Source organism: Pituophis catenifer, unplaced genomic scaffold, assembly GCF_029215685.1.
Source record: "Pituophis catenifer annectens isolate HBS135680 unplaced genomic scaffold, rPitCat1.0.hap2 SCAF_1, whole genome shotgun sequence".
NCBI lineage: Eukaryota > Metazoa > Chordata > Lepidosauria > Squamata > Colubridae > Pituophis > Pituophis catenifer.
The window spans coordinates 160398888-160412541 of record NW_027256881.1 but is presented as its reverse complement, the minus strand read 5'-3'; the positions used below and the strand labels follow the sequence as shown (position 1 = coordinate 160412541).

Sequence of the window (13654 nt, the reverse complement as noted above, 5' to 3'; positions counted from 1 at the left end):
ATTCAATTTGCTTCTGCATTTTTCCTTTAGGTGCTGTTCCGAATAGACCATTTTACTGGTAGCCTTTGACTTAAGACAAGTCACTTAGTGACTTTTTGAAGTTATGACAGATCTCCCAGGACTATTTATGACCTGGATTTGAAGTTTGGACTGCTGACCCCTCCCTATGATCATGTGGATACATTTTGGGTGCAGCCTGCAGTCATGTGACCATGATTTATGACCTTTTTTTCATTTGCTGGTTTCTGACACAAAACACCATTGTGGACAATGGATTTGCTTAATGACTGCCACATTCACTTAACAACTGCTGCAAAATTCATAAAATTGAGTGCAATCACATGGAGACCCGCTTAATGATTGGCATGTCTTAGACTGTGATTCCAGTTTCAATTGCAATAATAAATCGTGGACTATATTGTATGTATTTCACTAAATAAATAAATAAATATTTATAAATATGCCTTTTTGCTACCTAAATTTGTTTAAATTGTTTTAATTCCTTTTCTGAAAATGTCAGTCCAGCTCAGATGGCCAACTTAGATATTTTAAAAGACAGATGCAAAAAATTCATTTGGAATCTCAATGTAATCTTGAGGATCAGTTCCACTCCTTTATAAGCTAATGACCAAATTTTAATGTATTTTTGTTTACCTTAAAAGTTTTTGCCATACACTAAATTATTCCTGTTTTGCATTCCTCAAAATATATTTTTTTACCTTTTATTTTTGTTAGACTTGGCGGTCCTTTTTGTTCTCCTCCTCAGGCTTTCCATTTGCTGAAATAATTTTTTACAGTTTCCTGAAAATGCTAGATTCTTCCTAAATGAGTTGACATTTCTTACATTGTGGCAAAAATTCCAAAGAGCTGCCATTATGTAGTTTTAAATAATATTTAGGCATTATGAAGATATATGGACCTCTTGAGCTTAACTTTCTGTCTCTCTATTACCACTACCCTCATTTTTGAAACAATTTCCTTTCTTATAGTCAAAAATATTGGAATTGCTGTCGATTTCCTGTTATATGTATGCAAAACATAGTAGTCTATGGTAATCTCTTTATTATATCACTAGTTCATAGTTAATTTTTAGATGGAAAAAATATAGACAACAAACATTTAGGGCATATAGAGATTTGGTTTATTGTCTATGATTATATCCAGGTGAGGGTAGTTGATATTTTGCATTATTATATCACCTTTTTTCCAAGTCTGTCATTCTTCATCCATTATCTCAAGACCATATTCTATTTTTATCAGTAGCATATATCTTCATCTTACTTATATTTGAGTCTATTTCTTTATTTACTTAATTTATATGGCTACCCAATTCATCATTGAGGGCCACTAACAGTAAAACAGCATTTTGAAAACACTGTCCTCAAATACATATATATAATCCAAGCCAAGATACAAAACGAAATCCCCAGTGACAAATCAATATAACCATTGCACAGGCTCTGCTTCACATCCTGATCTCCAGGACTGGTAACAAAAAAACATGCCTTAAGGACTTACAAAAGTCCTTTCCTTGAGTTGTAAAAGATAAGGTTGGGGTCAATCTTATCTCCAGAAAGGTGGACACCATGACAAAAAGAATCTTTTCCTAGACTCCATAAGATGGTGCTCTGTAATAGATGGGGCCTGGAGCCTGCCTCTCCTACTGGACTTAATGGGACAGGTAAACAATCAGGGAGAGGCAGTTCCTCAAACCTTCTGTTCATAATAACTGATGGAATTAACTCTTCTGTTGCTTTCTAGTATATCCCATGTAATGTACATAGAATCAAGCATGTTAATTCCCCGTCTCGTCTTAATTCTAACATTGGTATATATATTCTATTAGAAGGTTTTTCTAACATTTTTACCTCATGTCATGTTCATTAAGTCATTTCCAACATGTGTCCTATGCTTTCCAGAATTTTGAAAATATCTGTTCTTCTGGATGCTTTCCAATGCTGGCTACTTTTTCCTTGAGTTTTATTAAAAGCTGCTGTTTGATCTCTGAAGCTGATCTTTAAAACCTGTTTGATCTCATGTGCCAGCATCCTGCTCCATTTTTGTTCAAATGGAATCTATCTCTTGTATAAGTTTGGCTTGTTTCAAAATGTATCCATGTAAACTCTCTTTGACACTACTATCTCATCCATGTATTGACCTTAGGTGCAAATCATCAGGTCCACACATGAAGGTCCAGTTAAACTGAGGTATTGCTAATCATGTCTGTGCACAAGAATCTTCTCAACTAATGGGGTTAGTTGAGAAGATAACACTTGGGGTTAATTAAGGTCAACAGAATTCAAGAGAGATTGGACTTAATTCGCTTATGGCTATGTAGGGATTGTAGGTTGATCCCTCTTAATAGATTCTACCATCCTTCTCCTACAGTTAAGGACCTCCCCTCAGTTCTGCCTGTCTAGCTAACTCTGCACATGCAATGTTAGCATTTCTGAATATGTTACCATAGCATTGTGTGACTACATTATTGGTAAGAATGTCCTTTGGATATAAAATTTCCCTGTTACTATTTGTCTTCCTGTTTGCTCCAGTTGTGAAATTCCCAAATATATCCCCTCTTAAAAAGCAAGTCAATTGGGACTGCTATTAATTGATTAATGTAATTCATCCACTATTTAATATTTTGTTCAGTAAGTGAACTCCAACTATAAGCCCTTCTAGCCCCAAACATATGCTCAAGAAGGAAGCAAACACATACCAGAACACCCCTCACTGTCTTCTGAATTGAAGATGCTTCTTGGATGAGAAGCAAAATGTCTTCAAGAGAAAAAACACAGAAAGTCCAGTTGCCTTTTGAAAGAGCAACTTTGGGACAACCATGACCTAGATGATTGAGAATCTCCATAGCCCTCACTCTCCACAACCTTCTTCAATTAGCAAACAATCATCCTTAAACTCTAATAATTATTTTCACACGTTCATAACTGAACGTGTGAAAAGTCCAATACTCTCCTGTTTCTGTTTTACCTGTTAACATCCAGAAATATGTACAGTTCACATAGTCTTCAAGTTTATAATATAATTCATAGAAATTAATTAATGAATCTGAAAATGAACTGCAAATTATTTTCAGTAGGTTTAAACCCTTTTTAAAAAAACGTGCAGCAAAATGACATTTTTTCTATTTCTGCTAGGTCTTGCATATGAGTTTCATTCCATATAGATTACAAGATAGTTTATGGATTTTTATGCTAGATTTTTCACTAAATTATTCAAATCAATATGAAGCAAGTAGCAGATTCCTTTCTAATAAACTGAGGTACTGTATGTTTCAGATTTCACAAGTAAATACTGCCTTAGCTTGTTTGTCAGAAAGAGCATACAACATATCACAAAGAACAATTTATAGTAAAGTTCTTCCAAAAGCTTTTACAAATATGCATTTATTTATTTATTTATTGCTGCTTAAGGAACGCTGCTACAGTCTATACAATTATTCTTATGTCTTTTATTCCATGGAAACTTCATTGTTTATTTCAGGGAGAAGAAAGGATGTAGAGGGCATTGGATGCATGAAGACGAGTCAGACTAATGCCATGTAATATTTTTAGCGAATAAAAATACTGCAATGGATTACTTAAGCTCTTTACTAATACTCCCCCAATATGCTTATGTACTTAAGCCCAGCTTAAATTAAATCATGCTTGCTTTCTGAAAATAGGATAATATGATAGTATAGAACAGTGGGAAGCTAGCCTGGTTCCTGCTCCTCTGTATGTCTTGAACTAGAGGTATAATTACGAGCTATGGTAACCATTCCTTCTATTGGTAATCTATACACTATGACTACTACTAAAACTTGTGTGTCTGTAACCTTTAATTGGGTGAAGCGGTGCAAAATGTTCTGGACCAAGGTATTTCAATTGGGCTAACTTGAAGAATGCATCCAAATCTGGGATGCATGATTCCAATGGAATTTGAATTTGGGAAATTTTATAAAACATTTAATGCATAAATACCATAAATCATTTTATGACAAAATACAAAATATTATAAAACATTTCCTATGGTCCGCTCCTAATGCCTGACTCTGCTTTACAATTTAGCATGAGTTGCTTTCAAGGCAGATAGATTTCTGAATATCTCCTTGAGTTTTTAAAAACTTTAAAAGTGCGCTAGAAAGTCTGCATTATTGAAGGCATTGAAGAATGTGGTAAGAAAATATCTCTGAAATAATAACCCAACGGGTAACGAGCTTCCTAGTGTTTCACAATTTTTTAAATTTTTATAATTCTACTCATAAATCTTATATTTCTGGATCAAGATCTTTGTTTCTTTGGGCATTATATTTTAGTGATATGGGTAAACAGCTTTTGCATTTTATGGACAGCCATTCAAATGAGTTTTTATTCTTGGCTTTCTATTTTCACCTTTATTTGGAAACTTATTTAGACATCAGGTGTTTACTTCAATGTGAATGTGATTTGCAGTTTTTGAGAATATAATAAATATAATGCATGATCAAAGTTAAATTCAAAATATATTCATGATAAACAAATATATAATTTTCATGAGGAACACAACTTCGTATTTGTATAGAAATATACAGAAGTTTTGAAAGCTACATTTATATGTTTTTCATGAACTAGCATGTAACCTCCACCTCATCTCAGTTTTAAGTTTCATTTTAAAAACTGCTCTAAGACAAGTTCCTACAGATAGAAATTAGTGCAGACTAATGTGTCTTTAGATATTACTGAACTTGTATTCATTCAAATTGTGCTTCAAATATGGACTAGGTTTGTATGACTTGTTATGTATGCATCAGGTCATATACAGCCTATTAACAACATGTACTAGCTATTCAAAACCTTGACAATGTTTTCCTCTTTGTTCTGCCTTTTTGCCAAGAGCTGGAAATAGAGAAGTTCTGAAGCACAAGGCCAGAATTTCTTGGCTGATTAGCTGTTGAGCAACTTATGTCTATGTTTTGATAATAACTCCATGCATACATAGTCTATTGGCCATGGTTCCTACTCTGCCAGTTACTTCAATAGTATATGAGTAGGAATGGCATTTAGAGGATTGCTCTCCATGTCCCTCCAGTGCAATTAAATGGACTTTTAAAAATAATGAAAGCTTGTTAATCAACAGACCTAAAAATTGAACATATTGCAAACATTGAAGGAGATAGTATTATACCTTGGATCTCTCTGTCTCTCTTTCTCCCCGTTTCTCCCTCCCTCCCTCCCTCTGTAAATATAGACTTCTTAGAGGTGTATCATATTATAAATACATTAGAAATGTTTTGCTCTGAGGATATGAAACATTCCTGTAAAGGTTAAATCAATAAAAAAAAAATGATTTGGCCACATTCCTAAGTATGGCTAGAACAGGTAGTCTGTTGTTTAATGTGCCCTTGAGTTTTTGGATCACATCATTGTGGTGCAGCAGAAAGAACTTGCTCAAGGCATGCTAATGTATACAGACATTCTAGAAAGTATCATCAGGCACAGTTGATGCAAACAGCTAAAACACATATTTAGATATATTTGCATTTGTGTGAAAATTGTATTGTGAGGGACTATATTTAGCAAGGGTGGGGTTGGGGTTGGGGAGAAAGCAAAGTAACAACTTTTAAAGTTTTTTATTGATCATAAGAGACTTGGAAGCATAGAAATTCTGTTGCAGCTCCTTGCAGTAAACTATCAGTTTCAACTCATGTTTAATACAACTATCGCTCTATGACATTTATCTAAATTTTATTTGAAAATTTGCATGTTGACAGAATATTTATCTGTGATGTATTCACACATTATGTATTGTAATAAGCAGACATAATATTTATTTGCTTTCATGAAGCCAGTATGTTTGTAATATACTATATATATATAGTTGGTTGACCAACTCACAACTGATTAGTCAAATCAAAACTTTATTATGCTCAAAGAGCAGCATAAGGAGGGTAGGGTACAGTCAATTAAAAAGTACAGAAAATACATCAGAGTTTTAAAAAATATAATTCTAAAAAGCTTTAAAAAGATATAAAACAAAAATTATTTTTTAATACAAGGATTCATGTTCATTAGGATTATTTTTTGGCACAGGTCATTTTACACGCTGCTGGGCAGAAGCTAGCAACATTATATGTGGTATAGCAGGGTTGGTATATGAAAGCAGCAGGGAGATCTAGAATGGTCGTGTCTGTCCTGAGTATTTATGCAATAAGGGTGAGATGACGCTAGTGCAAATATCTCTGTAATGCAGGCACCAGAGAAGTACATGCTCTATTGTTTTTGTGTGTCCAGGGTTATAGGGGCATCGTTTCTTCGGGAAGGGAATTTTCCTGTATCAGCCTTCATGGTTGCTGAAGGGAAGGTATGACATCAAGCCAATGTAAAGGCTCTCCCGTGGCTAGATACTTTGAGTTTACAGTAGTTAAGTATTTCCTAGGGAAGGCACAGTACCTGTTGCATTTATTGGCAGTAAAAGTTGAGGAGGTAATTGACTAGTCCCTTTTTTGTCCTACCATTTTAAAGCTGCTTTCTTTCCGCCTTCCTTCCCACTAAAATAATTCTGTACTATTGTTTAGTCTCACACAATTTTAATGCATTTTAAACACGAATGTGGAAATGAATAATTTTTCTAGGCTATATTTATATTCATTTAAAAATATATAAGAAAGCAATAAACCCAGCAAAACCTGTTTGTAATGGATGAAAATAAAGAGTACTTTTAAAAAACAAGATTTTGAGAGATTCAAAGATAACATCTCCCCCCCCCCCCCATTCTATGGAATGTTCTTGGATTGTTCTATTTTTTTATCCAGTTAGGGATTTGCAGGCAGATTTACTGCAGAATAATTACTAAATGAATGCTACTATAGTGCTATGATAATATAATTTTATTCTGAAATAATGCCTCTATTAATACCATGGGATTATATACTCATTTTAGCTTTTACTAAAATGTTAATAGTTCAATATTAGAATTTATGGAAGTAAAATGTGTTTTTCTATGAATGCTTTTTAATATATCTTGAAGTGAAATAAATGCTTATATAAAAAGGTAATTCAGTGTTGTATGCATTATGTGTTAATAAATAAGCTACAATTTTATAAGATCATATATTTCAACAAGGTTTGCATAAAAATGTGACTTTCTAAAACAATTGATTATTTGAGCTTTTGTTTACTTTTGGTAGACTTAAAATTAAAACTGAAGTTATTTTAAAATTAAAACATTTTCTGGTAGTTTGATGTAATAGCAGTAAGCATATACTCTTCCTGAGTTTGAGTTTCAAACATGCTTAGTTAATTATTGCAGTTATCCATTTAGTGACAGATTTGCATGAAGAAGTATTATTGTACACCGGCTAGATATACTTCTACAGCCTTCATGTGCAATGTAGATCAGAAGTGGAAAAATCTTGCTGAAGCTAAACATGTTTGAAGTTGGTCAGTTTTGGGAGTTCCCTTTGCTGGCTGCTTTTAAATTATGATAAGATCTCTGTAACCACATCGTCACATATCAAATATTAGTACAGATTATCCTGTTTTAATTATTAGATTCAAATTTTCATGGTCTGTTTTTAAGCAGTCTGACGTTTTATTATTTACTGCCTGAACTGATGGGTATCCTTTTTTTCTTCTTTTACCCTTGTACATTTTGTGAAACTATGTCATCTACTTACATGTACCATTTGATATATATATATTATTTGGTACATCAAAATAATATACTTGTTTGTATCATGATAATTTTACATGTCTCATTATCAAATACAGTATTGAGATTTTTCCTGTAAAAAATAAATACTCTCTCTGGCTTTTCTGTTGTGATTTTGCTACAGAGTACCAGATCGTAACAAGATAAGCAATACTTTGTAGAAGTCTGAATAAAATTAGGAAAAATGTGTATTAAAATAAAAGTGAAATAAAACAAAAACAAATTTGTGAATTTCTACCCAAGCAGTTTTTAACACAGCATTTTTAGTTCTAGTGTATTACAACACTGAAAGCTCTTTTTAATTCTCTATAGTTTCACTCCAATGAATGCATTGTTTCATTATTTCTTTAAAGGAAGAAATAATGGTTTAACTACCTTTGCTAGAATCAATTGGATATTTTCTATAAGAATAATAAATGTATTACTTTTGCAAATATGCCTGACTTTCTCAAAATACTGGTTTTCCTCCAAAAAACATAATGTAGTTTCCTTTTTGTTACTCCTGGGAGATATTTCTGTGTTGGGACTATGTTACTGGATCAGAATGCAGTCTTTTTGTGTTAACACGCTTCATCTGATACAAGGAGAAAGTAGAGTGAATTCTTAGTTTAAGAAAAGAGCAAAATTGAATCCAAAATTTATTTCCCCCAACTCCCAATGTACAAGTCAAACTGAAAACTGATTTTGTTATTTAGCTAATATTTTTATAGAACATTTAATTATTTTTTCATAAATGTTAAAATGATCATCTGTTATGTAGCTCCTCATTTCTTTCCCATCCCCTTGCAAACCTCCAAGGCAATTTGTATTGATTATAGATAATCCTATCGGTGAGCAGATTGATGTGTTTGAATAAGAAATATACGTATGAATAATCCCCATATTTTAAACAGATGTTAAATTAGTTTATGATTTCAGATATTTTGAATAATGCTCACCTTTAAAATATTTTTAGTGTGCGTTAGAGTCCCCCTCATTGCATTTAAGTAAAAAGTTGCAACTTTCAAAAATGTTATATTTGAAAAGTTTTTTTCTTGATATATGTGAATATGCAATCTTTATTAATGCTCAGTTGAGCATATACTTTTTCTGTACATAGAATTTTAGTGCAGAATTACTGTTTTTGTAATTTTAAATATTTGTTAGCCCCTTAATATTTCAGGTTTGAAATATTGACTCTTAAATAAAGGTTGACATATAAAAGGAAATTTAATTAGTCTGAAGACAGAAGCATCTGATCACTGCTAAGAACAAGCCTGAGCAATTTCAGATAAAGAAATATCCTACAAATTGGATGGTTGGGCTGCAATATTGCACTCGTTGTTCCTCTAAAATAATATTAAAGTCAATGGATATTAAGCAGTGTAATGTGTTATTAAAATGTATTGATTGCATTTATAACAATGGCTTCTTGACTTAAACATAGCATTTTAAAGACTTGTGAATTATGTGGTTGTCTGCAGTCTATTGAGAACAGCTTTTGGTCACAATATAAAACATTGAACAAGATAGGCCTTATTTTTTTTCCCCCAAATGAATATGGATATAGTTGGGAGTTCTATTATATAATGAAATGAAGAAATATATTTATTTCAAATTTCATTATACAATAGAACTCCCAATTATGTCCATATTCATCTGAAAAAAAAATAAGGCCTATCTTGTTCAATGTAATCTCCGAGTAAGTTTTCATAGGATGTGGCTTAAGGGGTACTTTTTAAAATCTTATTTGATTTTGATTTTAAAACCATAGGAAAAAAGACAGAAATACTATAGTATTTGTAATTTTTAACGTTATATTTCTTTAATAAACCAATTTAATTGATTAGTAGGCATAACATTCTGATACCTTTTAATGTTCTAAATTTGCTGCCACAGAGAGCCCCCTAAATTCAAATTTATTATATTCTGGGGCCCTGTAAATGGACCGTTTGTTATAATGTTTATTAACAGTGCAGATTTAATAGTATCCCATCACTTGCAGAAGTTAAATTTGAGGATTGGCAGGGTACCTATAGCAGATTATAATTGCATGTGCCATATCCTCTAGTTTGCAATACTTGGAAATTATTAAATACCTGTAAGAGTGGGAGCTGGAGCTGTATTCTGATTTTACTTTATTTGTTCAGATTGGGTGGTTGGTTTTTTTGGGGGGGGGTGTTTGACAGAAAAATTACCATGTAGACACTAACACACAAAGTACTCTTTCAGTGTTGGGCTGTCTTATTCGTATTGCAGCAATGTACATTTGAAATGGAACCGAACTTTTTAGCTAGCAAACCTAAGAACGTTGCTAAGGACCACTGTGGTATTTACTTTTGTAAATTGTAATTTGTTTAGGATAATGCCTTTAAACAGAAAGTAAGTTGACTGAAGAAAACATATTTTATGATTTCTAAATAAGATACTCTTTAAGATTTTATTAGACCACCTCTGAAGAAATCACAGCATGTTGTGAGGATTCTTAGCAGTGCTGCATATTAAAGCGGATGGTGGAGTATTTTAATATTTTTGTGGCCTGTTAATTCAGTGAATTAGACTTGATATTTCTTTAGTTTATAAAGGAATTCAAGGTGCTAGCCCTACTATGACTTCAGTTTTCAAGTATACACGAGTGCATCATTAATCATAGGAAATGCAAAAATAAATAATAGAGTTCCCTTGGATTTTTCATGTGAATACTTAAGTTTTCCTCTCTTTTTTTGTATATATAGCTGAGCTATTTTGATAACCCTTAACCTTTACTTCAACAAGGAGGTACAGTATAAAAATATTGCCTCAATTTTCATAGAGTAACTCTAAGGAAAACTTTGGTAGAATATTTGTTGGAAAAAACCAAAAGTTTCTATACAAACTAACTTAGCTCAGCCTCATTTCTATATTTTAGACCACCAATGTGTAAAATTAAAAGCACATGGATTTTGAATCACTAGAAAATGTTTTAATTGATTAACGCTGTATGAAGGTAAAGAAGTAAAGTAAGTTTTGATTTGTGAATGGTTCTATTCAATAAATTTTAATCCTCTATGCCTGATAAAATCTTAGCCTCTCCTATGAATTAGCTTTTTTTTCACTTACTTGTTTGTTTAAGTGTCTAATACTTTGGTGTTCTTTTAACTAACTGGAACATTTTTGTTTTTGGGGAATCTTATATCAGATTAGAGTATTTGAGCAACAAGGGGAGAATATCAGTAGTTACTGGTTCAATAAATAAGCCAACTCATTTATATATCTATATCGTGATTCTAAAATTTTTAAATGTAAAATCATCAAATAAAATTATTGTAAGTAGAAACACTTTTTTACCCAATGTTTGTCTAAACAAAATAGTTTAGAACTGATATATTAGTCTTGAATAGTGTAAAATATTTGTTTCTAGTAAAATTGATTTATTAATTTTACAAATTCTGATAGGAATACTCTGCAATGTATAACATAAATTGTAGTTAATATAACTCTTGTCTTTTCATATTTCAGGGATTAAAATTACATTGGGGGAACTATTAACTGACCCATTTTTATAAACGAGTGATTTAATTTTTTTGTGTTTAATCAGTAAAATATGCAATATACCACAGCATGCAGATTATTGGAAATACAATTTGCCTCTTCCTTTTTTGGCGGGAAACAGTCACTTAAAAAGAAGCAAGAGATGAATATTGAAGAAAAAAATTGGTATCTTAATCTCATGAATTATTTATATATAAGCTGAAAGTTCAGGTGCAAATGGTGGGCATAACTCAGCTGGAAATTCTTACTTACAAGCCAGTGAATGGAATAGAAGCTATGCAAGAACACAGGTGTTCCATTCTTTTAAACAAGTTCCTGTGGATTATATTGCAGACTTTTTACATATGTTATTAGAAACCTGGGGTGCATTTATTCATGCTACTTATCTATAATCAATTACTGTGGTTAATTTTAATTAAAACCTTAGGTATTTCATGTTGATCATTACATGGAAAATAGAAAATTACATTCAGAATTGCCCTGATTTACAAGGGCAAGACTACATACATTCCCATCACATGTACACTGATTAAGTTCAATGTTCTGTTCCAAACCCTAATATCATTTTATTTGCCAATGTGCCTAATAAGGAAAATATGACTGAATATAAAAGCTTTATATATTACTAAACTGAACGCAAAGGCATCAATTCAGAATCCATTGCTAAATGGACACGATACATTGCTGGTAATAAGAATCAGAGCACTTTATTTATACACATCAGTTTTTCAGTGTTTACTATAGCTAACTTAGCTTGCATATATTTATATATTTAGAGAAGTACTTTAAAGCGAAATAAGCTTGAATTTGTATGCCATGAACTAATGGTTAAATGAAGTGATCTTTTGTCTGAAAATTCATTTTAGATTAGCTTCATCCTCTTTATTTAAATAGGAAGTATCTGAAAGGTTGCTTTGCCCATATCTTTTGTCCAAAAAGAGAGGAACTAGCAGTCAGCAATACACATTATATTAATTATAATCATCAATGTTTTCCCTGTGGATATTAAAAGCAAAATCAATTTCCTATGCATATAAACTATTTTTTTCTATTGCAAAGCCGGAATAATGTCTGGTTATTTGTAAACATTTTTGGGGTGGGGGGAAGGGGGAGATTCAGTTGGAAAATACCTGCTGCATTTTTGTCTTGCATGCTAGTTGCCCATTACAGTATAATTCCATGTGATGATGATCTTGCAGAAACTAAGTTTTCAGGCATATGGCTCTCCAGCTCATCATTAAAGCTTGGCATATCAGAAATTAAATAGGTCCCTCTGTTCATGAGTACAAGGCTTGCTTCATGTCTAATTATGCTCAGAGATTGCAGTGGATTCAACAGGAGCCAGTTGAAACGTGTGAAGTAGGAGGGGTAAACCGAACTCCAACCATCAGCTAGATACAATACACGTTCAATGTAGGTGCACACTGTGACAGCATTCCAAGCATCAGGGTTTTTTTTTTTCCTTAGCAGGAAAAGGAAAATCACTCACTTTCAGCCCTAATGTAAGTTTCAGCCAAGATGGACAGCATTAAGAAAATATTGTAAGTGTTTTGATTTTGTTCTCTTTCTATAAGTTGATATTGTTTAGATATTTTTGCAGTATTTCAAAGAGAAAAGGAAAACAATCTCTCCTGCTACTGCTCCAAGGACTATGAACAGATTTTGGCCTTAGGCAGCTTTTTCTACATCTTTTGAAACTAAGTCTCAGCTGTACAGCAAATACTGCAGAGATCAGTGAAGCTATTCAGACATATTATGCTTTCTTAAAATAGGCAATCTTTTATTTCATATGGTATTAATATATGTACTGACAAATTCAAAAATATCAGAAATGGGAAGGATCAAAGGGGTTTCAGAGATGCTATTTGGGACTTAAGAATTTTCCTTACGTAAAGGCAGACTTTGAAATAAGCGGAGTAAGATCTTAGTTAACTTTTTATCTCATATTTTTAAGTGGCAATTTTAATAGATATTTATACAGAGTTTCCTAAAATGCATTATTACAATTGTAGAATCTTACTGATCGGCGTCTTTGCTCTACTTTACTACTCTATTGTTTTGTTGCCAGGGATTTTCTTAGCTTGTGGGCATATTTGTTTAGAACTGCATAACAGACTTCCTGTAACTTTTGGTGGATGCGAAACAGCACTTCATGCTGTAAACAGAAACAAATGCATGAGATTCTCAATTATATCATACACTTTTGGCAGGTCAATTAGGTGCCACAGGATACTTGGTTGTAATCAAATTTTAATTGTGGATTCAGCTTGCCAATGTCTGACTGAAAAATTGTATAAGGACTGTTTTTGTCCTTAACAATTTCATCAGATATTGGGAAATATTGAGCCCTCTGCAGTGAGCCCTCTGCAGTGACTTTACTGCTTAGTCATGGTAAAACTTTTAAATGGTTGGCATCTTATTCTCCATTCTTTCATGCATTATGCTTAGCATTGACAGC

The 13654-nt window shown here is 32.5% G+C and overlaps 2 protein-coding genes across 3 annotated transcripts in view; one reads left to right on the top strand and one right to left on the bottom strand.

Annotated features, from left to right (window-relative positions):
- SUPT3H (SPT3 homolog, SAGA and STAGA complex component) overlaps nucleotides 1-13654 on the top strand; it is a 263386-nt gene that overhangs the window by 21507 nt on the left and 228225 nt on the right. The window lies entirely within an intron of this gene.
- The window catches only part of RUNX2 (RUNX family transcription factor 2), a 168426-nt gene that overhangs the window by 154409 nt on the left and 363 nt on the right, over nucleotides 1-13654 (bottom strand). The gene's annotated exons all lie outside the window — the stretch shown is intronic.